The 12,094-nt window shown below is 50.6% G+C and overlaps 4 non-coding genes and 2 pseudogenes across 4 annotated transcripts; all 6 read right to left on the bottom strand.

Moving 5' to 3' along the window:
• Positions 1-537: 537 nt before the first annotated feature.
• Positions 538-728, bottom strand: LOC141234379 (U2 spliceosomal RNA). The gene has a single exon (XR_012300360.1). It is a non-coding gene; the product is annotated as a U2 spliceosomal RNA (small nuclear RNA).
• Positions 729-1,843: 1,115 nt separating this feature from the next.
• LOC141234384 (U2 spliceosomal RNA) lies at positions 1,844-2,034 on the bottom strand. Its single transcript, XR_012300364.1, has one exon. It is a non-coding gene; the product is annotated as a U2 spliceosomal RNA (small nuclear RNA).
• A 1,115-nt stretch (positions 2,035-3,149) lies between these two features.
• LOC141234514 (U2 spliceosomal RNA) lies at positions 3,150-3,342 on the bottom strand. Its single transcript, XR_012300491.1, has one exon. It is a non-coding gene; the product is annotated as a U2 spliceosomal RNA (small nuclear RNA).
• Positions 3,343-8,905: 5,563 nt separating this feature from the next.
• On the bottom strand, positions 8,906-8,983 carry LOC141234624 (U2 spliceosomal RNA; annotated as a pseudogene).
• A 1,115-nt stretch (positions 8,984-10,098) lies between these two features.
• On the bottom strand, positions 10,099-10,283 carry LOC141234542 (U2 spliceosomal RNA). Its single transcript, XR_012300515.1, has one exon. It is a non-coding gene; the product is annotated as a U2 spliceosomal RNA (small nuclear RNA).
• A 789-nt stretch (positions 10,284-11,072) lies between these two features.
• LOC141234638 (U2 spliceosomal RNA) lies at positions 11,073-11,164 on the bottom strand (annotated as a pseudogene).
• Between the last annotated feature and the right edge of the window lie 930 nt (positions 11,165-12,094).

Genomic DNA, 12,094 nt, shown 5'->3' with positions numbered 1-12,094 from the left:
GCAGGCATTAAATGAAAGAAGTCAGTGTTCCAGCAGAAGGAGACAACGTTTCAGAAAAGGCATTGTAGCAAACCAAAAAAGAAATTTTAAGCGCAGCAGAGTAACCAGCGCACATACCTGTTAGCTCAGGTGAGTTTAAAAGGCTGCTGTTGATAACAAGGGCATTTGCTAAATAGATGGTGTGTGTGCAACAATATACTGAAAGGTCAATTATATTGTGCAGCTTATCTCACCACCTGTAGTTATTTAGGTGAAAGCTCCAAAATGCTTGCCTAATATGTCTGTTTATCCAAAAGGAAGTAAAAAGGGAGAGCTAGAAAGATAGCATTGCATCACATTACATGGCAATGCAATGCACAGTTGCTGAAGTTGAACCAAAATGAGCTTGTAATCTGGCTTCTGCAACTTTGAACATGAAAAATCCAATGAGGAGAAGAAAAGCAAAGCCAAAGAGTCCATCCCAAAATCCGACAAACAAGCAAAATGAACAAAAAACATTGAATTCAATTCTTTCTGATTTTAGAAACTGCATTAAAGAAGGGGTGCACCGATCCTGGAGATACTGCAATACCAGGTCAATGCGTGGAGTGGACAGAGCAAGCTCTTTTTCCATCTCCCTGTTCTAAAAATCCATTTAATATATGGTCCCCAGATAGGGGACGTATCAGATATTAAACTGATAAGAACAGATACTACACTTGATCTTAGCCAAAAGGCCGAGAAGCGATAACCAGAATTGGTTTCAAACTACGGAGCCACCCAAGGATCCTGAAAAGTCCATTTGTGGAGATGAGCTCCTGGACTCCCGTTAAGAAGACATGTTGTCAACCTCTAGATCCCTTACATGCCTGCACTTTTCGGCTTGCTGCTGCTGCAATCCACGCGTTTTAGATCTGCATAACTCCACCTCTTTAAACACAGCACCTTCACCCCCTGCTGTTCCCACCCGCCTCAACACCGTTGGAAGGGAGGAGAACCAATTAAGGCGGGGGGTGGGGTGGAACGAGCAGCTGTCTACCCTTAGCAGGAGGGCTCCTGATTACATACCTCTCCTGCTGCTGCTGCTGCTGGCTGTCCAGCAGCAGACTGAAGGTGGCTGCTGCTGTGCACAGGTATATAAAGGCTCAGAGCCTATTATGACACGCGCAGCCAGCGTTCCATTGCCACATTCCATCTACTGCAGGCAGGATACCTGGCTGGCTGAATGTCGCTGAGAAGCTCACAGAGACCGCCATAAGCAACAGTTTAACAGAATGCCACAGACTAATCAACCAAACTTTTTGGGTTGGGTTCTCTTTTATAGTCTGCAGGCATTAAATGAAAGAAGTCAGTGTTCCAGCAGAAGGAGACAACGTTTCAGAAAAGGCATTGTAGCAAACCAAAAAAGAAATTTTAAGCGCAGCAGAGTAACCAGCGCACATACCTGTTAGCTCAGGTGAGTTTAAAAGGCTGCTGTTGATAACAAGGGCATTTGCTAAATAGATGGTGTGTGTGCAACAATATACTGAAAGGTCAATTATATTGTGCAGCTTATCTCACCACCTGTAGTTATTCAGGTGAAAGCTCCAAAATGCTTGCCTAATATGTCTGTTTATCCAAAAGGAAGTAAAAAGGGAGAGCTAGAAAGATAGCATTGCATCACATTACATGGCAATGCAATGCACAGTTGCTGAAGTTGAACCAAAATGAGCTTGTAATCTGGCTTCTGCAACTTTGAACATGAAAAATCCAATGAGGAGAAGAAAAGCAAAGCCAAAGAGTCCATCCCAAAATCCGACAAACAAGCAAAATGAACAAAAAACATTGAATTCAATTCTTTCTGATTTTAGAAACTGCATTAAAGAAGGGGTGCACCGGTCCTGGAGATACTGCAATACCAGGTCAATGCGTGGAGTGGACAGAGCAAGCTCTTTTTCCATCTCCCTGTTCTAAAAATCCATTTAATATATGGTCCCCAGATAGGGGACGTATCAGATATTAAACTGATAAGAACAGATACTACACTTGATCTTAGCCAAAAGGCCGAGAAGCGATAACCAGAATTGGTTTCAAACTACGGAGCCACCCAAGGATCCTGAAAAGTCCATTTGTGGAGATGAGCTCCTGGACTCCCGTTAAGAAGACATGTTGTCAACCTCTAGATCCCTTACATGCCTGCACTTTTCGGCTTGCTGCTGCTGCAATCCACGCGTTTTAGATCTGCATAACTCCACCTCTTTAAACACAGCACCTTCACCCCCTGCTGTTCCCACCCGCCTCAACACCGTTGGAAGGGAGGAGAACCAATTAAGGCGGGGGGTGGGGTGGAACGAGCAGCTGTCTACCCTTAGCAGGAGGGCTCCTGATTACATACCTCTCCTGCTGCTGCTGCTGCTGGCTGTCCAGCAGCAGACTGAAGGTGGCTGCTGCTGTGCACAGGTATATAAAGGCTCAGAGCCTATTATGACACGCGCAGCCAGCGTTCCATTGCCACATTCCATCTACTGCAGGCAGGATACCTGGCTGGCTGAATGTCGCTGAGAAGCTCACAGAGACCGCCATAAGCAACAGTTTAACAGAATGCCACAGACTAATCAACCAAACTTTTTGGGTTGGGTTCTCTTTTATAGTCTGCAGGCATTAAATGAAAGAAGTCAGTGTTCCAGCAGAAGGAGACAACGTTTCAGAAAAGGCATTGTAGCAAACCAAAAAAGAAATTTTAAGCGCAGCAGAGTAACCAGCGCACATACCTGTTAGCTCAGGTGAGTTTAAAAGGCTGCTGTTGATAACAAGGGCATTTGCTAAATAGATGGTGTGTGTGCAACAATATACTGAAAGGTCAATTATATTGTGCAGCTTATCTCACCACCTGTAGTTATTTAGGTGAAAGCTCCAAAATGCTTGCCTAATATGTCTGTTTATCCAAAAGGAAGTAAAAAGGGAGAGCTAGAAAGATAGCATTGCATCACATTACATGGCAATGCAATGCACAGTTGCTGAAGTTGAACCAAAATGAGCTTGTAATCTGGCTTCTGCAACTTTGAACATGAAAAATCCAATGAGGAGAAGAAAAGCAAAGCCAAAGAGTCCATCCCAAAATCCGACAAACAAGCAAAATGAACAAAAAACATTGAATTCAATTCTTTCTGATTTTAGAAACTGCATTAAAGAAGGGGTGCACCGGTCCTGGAGATACTGCAATACCAGGTCAATGCGTGGAGTGGACAGAGCAAGCTCTTTTTCCATCTCCCTGTTCTAAAAATCCATTTAATATATGGTCCCCAGATAGGGGACGTATCAGATATTAAACTGATAAGAACAGATTTTTTGATTGAATATATCTTTTATTAGCACAAAAAATAAGTTAACAGACAGTGTACAGTGCCGCAGCCCAGTACACACAGAATTCTACATCATATTTACATAGCATGAGGATACGACGCACTAACTAGACACATCACACCCCTATGCTACACAAAACACTCAATCTGAAAGAAAAAGCATGTCAATCAATACAGTACGACGAACCGTGATAAGGGATGGGGATTGGGAAAAAGGGGATGGGGAGGGGAAAATCACAGGCCCGAAGCTTTATTGAAAGACAAGACACATAAGGGGAGAGGGGGAGGAGGGGTTTAGTCCTCGTCCTCGTCCTCCGGACCGTCCATGATGGAATAGTCTCTGAGCAGGCTGTGGATCAGCCTGCGGCAGTCCTGGATGGACATCCTCTCCCTCCTCAAGATGAGCCGGTTCCTGGCGACCCAAACGGCATCCTTGAAGCAGTTCATAAGGCGCCAAGCCTCCTGGATGGCTCCGACGGTATGAACCCCAGGGAAGAGTCCGTAAAGCACAGAATGGTGCGATAGGCTCGCCCTGGGGACAGAGTTCCTCAGGTCGTCCTCAAGTGCAGTCAATAGGCGCTGTGCAAATCCGCAGTCCCAAAAAGTGTGCAAAGATGTTTCCTCCACGAAGGGGCACCTTGGGCAGTACCGGGTCTTGCACAGGTTCCGGGCATGCATGAATGACCGGACGGGCAGTCCGCCCTGAATCGCCATCCACGACAAGTCCTTGTGCCCGTTGGTCAGCCTGTCAGACGACACATTTGTCCACACAGTCTCCAGCGTGTCCTGGTGAAGTCCTGTGATGTTCTCCACGTCATCCTTGGCTCTGATTAGCTTGTGGATAGTTTTGGGCTTCCACAAGTCGGGCTTGAGTCCCTCCAGTTGATGCTCCCCCACAAATCGAACGACGTCTCCGTAGAACCATGGCGTCGTCCAGTTGTAGGGGAAGGAGCTGTCCCACTTGTCCCAGCCGAGTCGCCTCCAAAGAGGAAGCAGGAAGAAGCGAGACATGGACCTGCCCGCGGAGCCATTCTTGACTTGCAAAGTCCGGCGGACACAATCACACACAAAAGAGGATCGCAGGAGGGTGGGGATATCTGGAACGCCCTTCCCACCCTTGCGAGGCTCCTTGTACATGACGGCCCGCCTGACTCTGTCCATCTTGGATCCCCAGACAAAGTGAAACACTGTCCTGGTAATGGCCCTGCACACAGTGACGTGTGGGGGCCAGGCCTGCGCCGTGTACTGCAAGACGGGCAGGACCTCATTACGCAGGATGAGTGCCTTACCCTCACAAGTGAGGTGTCTGAGGCTCCAGAGTCCGATCCGTTGCTTCACCTTGGCCAAGCGTTCTTGCCAGGACTTGAGGGCCGCTCCTTCCTTCCCGAACCAGACTCCCAGCACCTTGAGGAAATCCGGTTGAATGTTGAAGGGGAAGGGGGCGGAGGAGGCCGGCTGCCAATCCCCGAAGAGCATGGCTTCCGACTTCCTGCAGTTGACTTTGGCCCCTGAAGCCCGGTCGAACCTCTCACACGTCTGGACGAGGGCGTCGACTGAACCACGATCAGCGCAGAAGACGGTGACGTCGTCCATGTAGAGCGAGCACTTGACCTCGTGTCGTCCCGGACCCGGTGCGGTGATCCCTCTGATCTCTCCATTCTGCCGGATAGCCTCTGCGAAGAGTTCTATAACACAAACAAAAAGAAGAGGTGATAGAGGGCAGCCTTGTCTGACCCCAGAGAGGACAGGGAAGGGGTCAGTCTTCCAGCCGTTCACCAACACCGAGCTGTGGATATCAAAATACATCAGACGGACATACGAACAAAACATGTTACCCAAACCTAACTGGTGCAGAGCTCGGCCCATGAACTCGTGGGAAACCCGGTCGAAGGCCTTCTCCTGATCCAAGGAGACCAGGGCCGCGTGTGCGCGGCGGACCTTGATGTACTTGACCGTGTCCCGCACGAGAGCGAGGCTGTCTGCGATGCGACGTCCAGGGATGCCGCAGGTCTGGTCCGGGTGGATGATCCGTCCGATGACCGTCTTAAGTCGTGTCGCCATCGTCTTGGCCAGGATCTTGTAGTCCACGTTGAGCAGAGTGATGGGACGCCAATTCCTCAGGTCGCACCTCTCTCCCTTCCGCTTGTACAGGATCGTGACCATTCCTTCCCTCAAAGATGGAGGCATTCTACCCTCCACCACCATCTCCTCGTACAGGTCCAACAGGTCCGGACAGATGAGGTCTCCCAGCGCTACATAGAGCTCCGCTGGAAGACCATCACTGCCCGGGGTCCTGCCGGTCCTAAAGGATTTAGCGGCAGAGAGCAATTCGCCCACCATCAGAGGTTTGTCCAAGGCTGCCGTGCCTGCAGGATCAAGATGGTTAGTGATACCTGACAGGAACTTATCAGCAGCGTCGGGGTCGGTAGTCTTGTGGGAGTAGAGTTCGCTGTAGAAGTCGCTGACGACCCTCATCACGTCCTCCTTCCCACGTCGCATGTTTACGCTCTCGTCTCGCAGCTCGTTCAGGGGCGTGTGACCGGCATGAAGTTTCCTGAAAAAGAATGAGTTACATTTCTCACCCTTCTCCAGATTCTCCACTTTGGAACGGAAGATGATTCGCTTGGACTCCTCCTCAAAGTGCCTTTTCAGGCTCTTCTTGGTCTCCTCCAGCTCCTCCCTCACGTCCCAGCCGCAGTGAAGAAGGTCCTGCAGCGACCGCAGCTCGCGCTGCAGCCCTCTGAAGTCCCTCCTCTTCTCACACGCCTGTTGTCGACCCTTGGCCTGAAAGAAACAGCGAAACTCAAGTTTAACATATTCCCACCAATCAGAGACTGTTTGGAAGCTACCCTTGTAGGACTGCCACATTGCGTAGGCTGCTCTCAGCTCCTCCACGACTTCATCCTGAGCCAGCAGAGCACAATTCAGCTTCCAGGAGCCGGGGCCGGACGGAAAACCGTCGCCGAGGACACCTTGTAAGTGAATGGCTCTGTGGTCGGAGAAGAAGCAGGAGACCATCGAGTGCCTACTCTGCCTGACTGCCCGAGAGGTGAACACAAAGTCAATCCTGGAGCGGAGTGAGCCATCGGGTCGGCTCCACGAATAGTTCGTGGAGCCTCTCCCCATGGAGCCCACCACGTCCTGAAGAGAGGCCTCGGTTACCATCTCGATGAGCAGCTTGGACGTGATGTCCAACTTGGCAGATGTGCCAGAACTACGACCGTCCTCCTCGATGGGGCAGTTGAAATCCCCGGCCATCACTAAGGTCCTGGTGGTGGCAAGCTGAAGCCGCAGGGTCTGGAAAAGCTCCAAACGCTCATTCTTCAGTGGGGACGCATACACGTTGATGAACCTGACAGGTTCTCCCGCCCAGTTGCCATCTACAACAAGAGCCCTGCCGCAGATGAGCTCCTGGACGGACTCAAGCGTGAATGCGCCCCCCCTGATCAGAATTGCGACCCCCGCAGACTTGCAGTCACCCCCACCGGACCAGTAGGATGGACCGTGGGACCACTCCCTGGCCAGATGTTTGAAGGACCTAGAGGAGGGAAGGGAACATTCCTGCAACATATAAACATCACACAACTGGGAAGTAAGGAAGGCATAAATAGTTTGACGTCTGAACTTGTCCTTGATGCTCCTGACATTAATGGAAAATAAGTTAATATTAGCCATCATGTAGGGAAAAAAGAAAAAGTTAGCGCAGGCAATACACCTTAGTTACCACTCCGGTCGGGTGGTCCCTCGTCGGTGTTGACTGCTGGTGACGGGATCACCAGCAGGCCCTCTTCCTCCATCTGGTCAAGCAGTGCGGCCTCGATCTCGGCGACCACCAGTTCCTCCTCTTCTGGCTCGGCCACCAGGGTCTCAACCATGTGCTCCATCTCTTCTGGCTCAGGGAGGGTATCCTCCTTTTCGCCTACGAAATCCAGAATCTTCTTTTTGGAGGATTCAGTAGCAGGGCTGTCCTCCACCTTCCTCTTTCCCCGGGTTGGAACTGGTGAGACAAGAAGGGGAAAATCCTCCTCGGAATAGATAGCGGCGGGTGGAGGAAAGGTTAATTCCACCGCTACCATGGTCTGGGGAGGGAGAGTGGCTGCCGGGGCAGGGGAAAGGACACCTGCTGAGGAGTAGGGGAAGGAGGAAGAGGAAGTGGAATCCTCAGCAGGGGTGGCCGGGGTGGGGGGGGTTGGACGGGGGTGGCAGGGGGAGGGATCGAGAGAGGGGTGACAGAACTCTTACCCTCCTTTGACTTTTTCTTCTGCTTCGGAGCTGCTGGGACCGTCGCTGGGGCTTTGGCCACCGACTCCTTGACCGCTTTGGCCTTGGTCGTCTCGGCCTTGGCCGCTGGGGCCTTGGTCGTCGCGTCCTTGACCTTCACAGGCCTGGTCGTCGGGGCCTTGTCCTCCGTAGCTGGGGTCGTCGCAACCACCGATGCCCAGGATCTCTCACGCCTGGGGCAATCCTTGTACAGATGAGCCGCCAGCCCACACAGGTTGCAGGACGTCTTCTTCGGGCAGTCCTTCGAGCTGTGTCCCGTCACTCGACAAATCCTGCAGGCATGCTCCTTGCAGTCCTTCATCTCGTGGCCGTTCTTGCCGCATCTCCTGCAGTTCCGCGGCATGTCCGGGTAATAGATGAGGCCGTAGGAGTTGCCCAGGGAGAATGTCGGGGGCAGGTGCCGAAGTCCGTCTGAGTACGCCAGGTCCCTGTGAAGTCTAACGGTCACCGACCACTTACCTGTCCAGAAGCCGAGTCCATTCAGGATGTGAGAGGGTTCCTTCACAACCAAACAGAAGCGTCTCAGGAAGGTACAGATGTCTTGGCCTGGGGTGTGCGGGTTGCGCATGGAGACCGTGATCCTCCTTTCATCCCTCTGGATAGGGCAGCTACCTGTAAAGGCAGAGAAAGAATTATCCGGTCCTTTTGCGCTTACCATTTCCCAGAACCTCCTGCAGGTGTTCACAGTGGCGAAGGTGACGAAGAAGATCCCCGTCAAGAAGGTCTGGATGCTGAGGGTGTCCGACCTGGAGAAGCCTCGATCCAGCAGCATCTTCTGGCAGAACACGTCCGAGGACATGTCCGGCACCCTCCCATCCACTTCCTTCAGCTTCAGGGCCACCGTCTGCCGCATCCATGGCTCCAGGGCTGGAGCTTCGTGGCGGGGATTCTGGGGTCCCTTCTGCTGGCCAGTCGTGGAGGCAGAGTCCTTGGGGTCAGAATCGGCTCCTGGCTGGGCCCTCCTGGCTGTCCCCAGCTCCAGGCTCTTCTTTTCGGCCTTCCTCGCAGCGCTTGCCATGGCTTTCCTCCTGCAGTTACTTCTTGGAGCTGGATCTGGAACTCTTCCCGGAATGGGTGGAGCTATGCAGATTCTTCTCCCGTCGTGTTCTGGACAAATTCCCCGAAAGGTCTTTGTCTCGATGATTTTCTTCCTCGAAGATTCCACAGGACAGCCCGATTCTTCTCCGAGTCTTCGTCTTCTTCTGGATTCTTTAGAGCTTCTTCCTCCCACCGATATCCGCCTTCGTTCTCCGATGTCAGCTGGGCTCCGAAGCTCTTCTCCTTCCGAGTTCGATCGCTCTCGTCAAGTGTAGATCGTAGCTCTTGTGTTCTTAAAAGAACAGATACTACACTTGATCTTAGCCAAAAGGCCGAGAAGCGATAACCAGAATTGGTTTCAAACTACGGAGCCACCCAAGGATCCTGAAAAGTCCATTTGTGGAGATGAGCTCCTGGACTCCCGTTAAGAAGACATGTTGTCAACCTCTAGATCCCTTACATGCCTGCACTTTTCGGCTTGCTGCTGCTGCAATCCACGCGTTTTAGATCTGCATAACTCCACCTCTTTAAACACAGCACCTTCACCCCCTGCTGTTCCCACCCGCCTCAACACCGTTGGAAGGGAGGAGAACCAATTAAGGCGGGGGGTGGGGTGGAACGAGCAGCTGTCTACCCTTAGCAGGAGGGCTCCTGATTACATACCTCTCCTGCTGCTGCTGCTGCTGGCTGTCCAGCAGCAGACTGAAGGTGGCTGCTGCTGTGCACAGGTATATAAAGGCTCAGAGCCTATTATGACACGCGCAGCCAGCGTTCCATTGCCACATTCCATCTACTGCAGGCAGGATACCTGGCTGGCTGAATGTCGCTGAGAAGCTCACAGAGACCGCCATAAGCAACAGTTTAACAGAATGCCACAGACTAATCAACCAAACTTTTTGGGTTGGGTTCTCTTTTATAGTCTGCAGGCATTAAATGAAAGAAGTCAGTGTTCCAGCAGAAGGAGACAACGTTTCAGAAAAGGCATTGTAGCAAACCAAAAAAGAAATTTTAAGCGCAGCAGAGTAACCAGCGCACATACCTGTTAGCTCAGGTGAGTTTAAAAGGCTGCTGTTGATAACAAGGGCATTTGCTAAATAGATGGTGTGTGTGCAACAATATACTGAAAGGTCAATTATATTGTGCAGCTTATCTCACCACCTGTAGTTATTTAGGTGAAAGCTCCAAAATGCTTGCCTAATATGTCTGTTTATCCAAAAGGAAGTAAAAAGGGAGAGCTAGAAAGATAGCATTGCATCACATTACATGGCAATGCAATGCACAGTTGCTGAAGTTGAACCAAAATGAGCTTGTAATCTGGCTTCTGCAACTTTGAACATGAAAAATCCAATGAGGAGAAGAAAAGCAAAGCCAAAGAGTCCATCCCAAAATCCGACAAACAAGCAAAATGAACCAAAAACATTGAATTCAATTCTTTCTGATTTTAGAAACTGCATTAAAGAAGGGGTGCACCGGTCCTGGAGATACTGCAATACCAGGTCAATGCGTGGAGTGGACAGAGCAAGCTCTTTTTCCATCTCCCTGTTCTAAAAATCCATTTAATATATGGTCCCCAGATAGGGGACGTATCAGATATTAAACTGATAAGAACAGATTTTTTTTTTTTTATCGAAAGCCCGAATTCGTGTACAAAACCCGAGTGCGCTTAAAAAAGTGACAAGTGCCACAAAAAAAGTGCACTAGGATGCTGGTCTTCTTGAAACCCTCTCCAAAAGGAGAAGGGTCCCCCAAACCATTCCCCGTCCCTCCGAGCCAAAAGGCCACAGCGAGGAACAGGGACAAAAAGCCACCTCCAGCCGAAGCCAGAGGCGACCCAATCTTACCCCCAGCACCTGCCCGAGTTCTCACCCGAGCAAGGCACTGGGAGCCAAAGACTGTGCTCCCCTCCCGGAAGAGGGGAGCCAACAACGCTCTCCTCCCGAAAGAGGAGAGCCAGGGGGGTTCAGGGGGGAGCGGAACCTGATGGCCACACACTCCCCCCCTAGACCTGCCAAGAGAGGAACCCGTAAGGGAACCGCATCCCGACAAAATCCTAGTAGGACGTGACACACGTGAATAAGTGGACACACAGTGACAAAGAAATTAAATAAATAGTGAAGGTTTCACAGTATAATACTGCCCGGACCTTCGACCGGGAATTGAAAAATTCCCCATCCTAAGGCCAGAAGGCCCGGAATAAGGGTGTGTGCGAAGAAAGAAAATTTGAAGTGCTTGTGCAAATGTGCCATAAACTCAAGTGGGGTTCCCAATCCCAGTGAGTTAAGGCACCCCAGGGTCACCACTCCTGGGGCACTTCACACTTCGGGCTTTCGATCTTCCCCGGCCCAATGGCGTCGATCCTGGGGGGCCATGCTTTCCACCAGATGACTATATTAGCCACCTGGCGTACTAACAAGCGCCTAAACCCCAGTGTGCATAATGTATCAATCTACTAGGGCGGCCAATATCCAAAACCGCCTTTTCAAAAGATACTACACTTGATCTTAGCCAAAAGGCCGAGAAGCGATAACCAGAATTGGTTTCAAACTACGGAGCCACCCAAGGATCCTGAAAAGTCCATTTGTGGAGATGAGCTCCTGGACTCCCGTTAAGAAGACATGTTGTCAACCTCTAGATCCCTTACATGCCTGCACTTTTCGGCTTGCTGCTGCTGCAATCCACGCGTTTTAGATCTGCATAACTCCACCTCTTTAAACACAGCACCTTCACCCCCTGCTGTTCCCACCCGCCTCAACACCGTTGGAAGGGAGGAGAACCAATTAAGGCGGGGGGTGGGGTGGAACGAGCAGCTGTCTACCCTTAGCAGGAGGGCTCCTGATTACATACCTCTCCTGCTGCTGCTGCTGGCTGTCCAGCAGCAGACTGAAGGTGGCTGCTGCTGTGCACAGGTATATAAAGGCTCAGAGCCTATTATGACACGCGCAGCCAGCGTTCCATTGCCACATTCCATCTACTGCAGGCAGGATACCTGGCTGGCTGAATGTCGCTGAGAAGCTCACAGAGACCGCCATAAGCAACAGTTTAACAGAATGCCACAGACTAATCAACCAAACTTTTTGGGTTGGGTTCTCTTTTATAGTCTGCAGGCATTAAATGAAAGAAGTCAGTGTTCCAGCAGAAGGAGACAACGTTTCAGAAAAGGCATTGTAGCAAACCAAAAAAGAAATTTTAAGCGCAGCAGAGTAACCAGCGCACATACCTGTTAGCTCAGGTGAGTTTAAAAGGCTGCTGTTGATAACAAGGGCATTTGCTAAATAGATGGTGTGTGTGCAACAATATACTGAAGGGTCAATTATATTGTGCAGCTTATCTCACCACCTGTAGTTATTTAGGTGAAAGCTCCAAAATGCTTGCCTAATATGTCTGTTTATCCAAAAGGAAGTAAAAAGGGAGAGCTAGAAAGATAGCATTGCATCACATTACATGGCAATGCAATG

Source organism: Phyllobates terribilis, unplaced genomic scaffold, assembly GCF_046119375.1.
Source record: "Phyllobates terribilis strain yellow unplaced genomic scaffold, ASM4611937v1 Scaffold_636__1_contigs__length_917067, whole genome shotgun sequence".
NCBI classification, from domain to species: Eukaryota; Metazoa; Chordata; class Amphibia; order Anura; family Dendrobatidae; genus Phyllobates; species Phyllobates terribilis.
The sequence above is the reverse complement of the archived record's forward strand: the minus strand, read 5'-3'. Positions and strand labels throughout refer to the sequence as shown.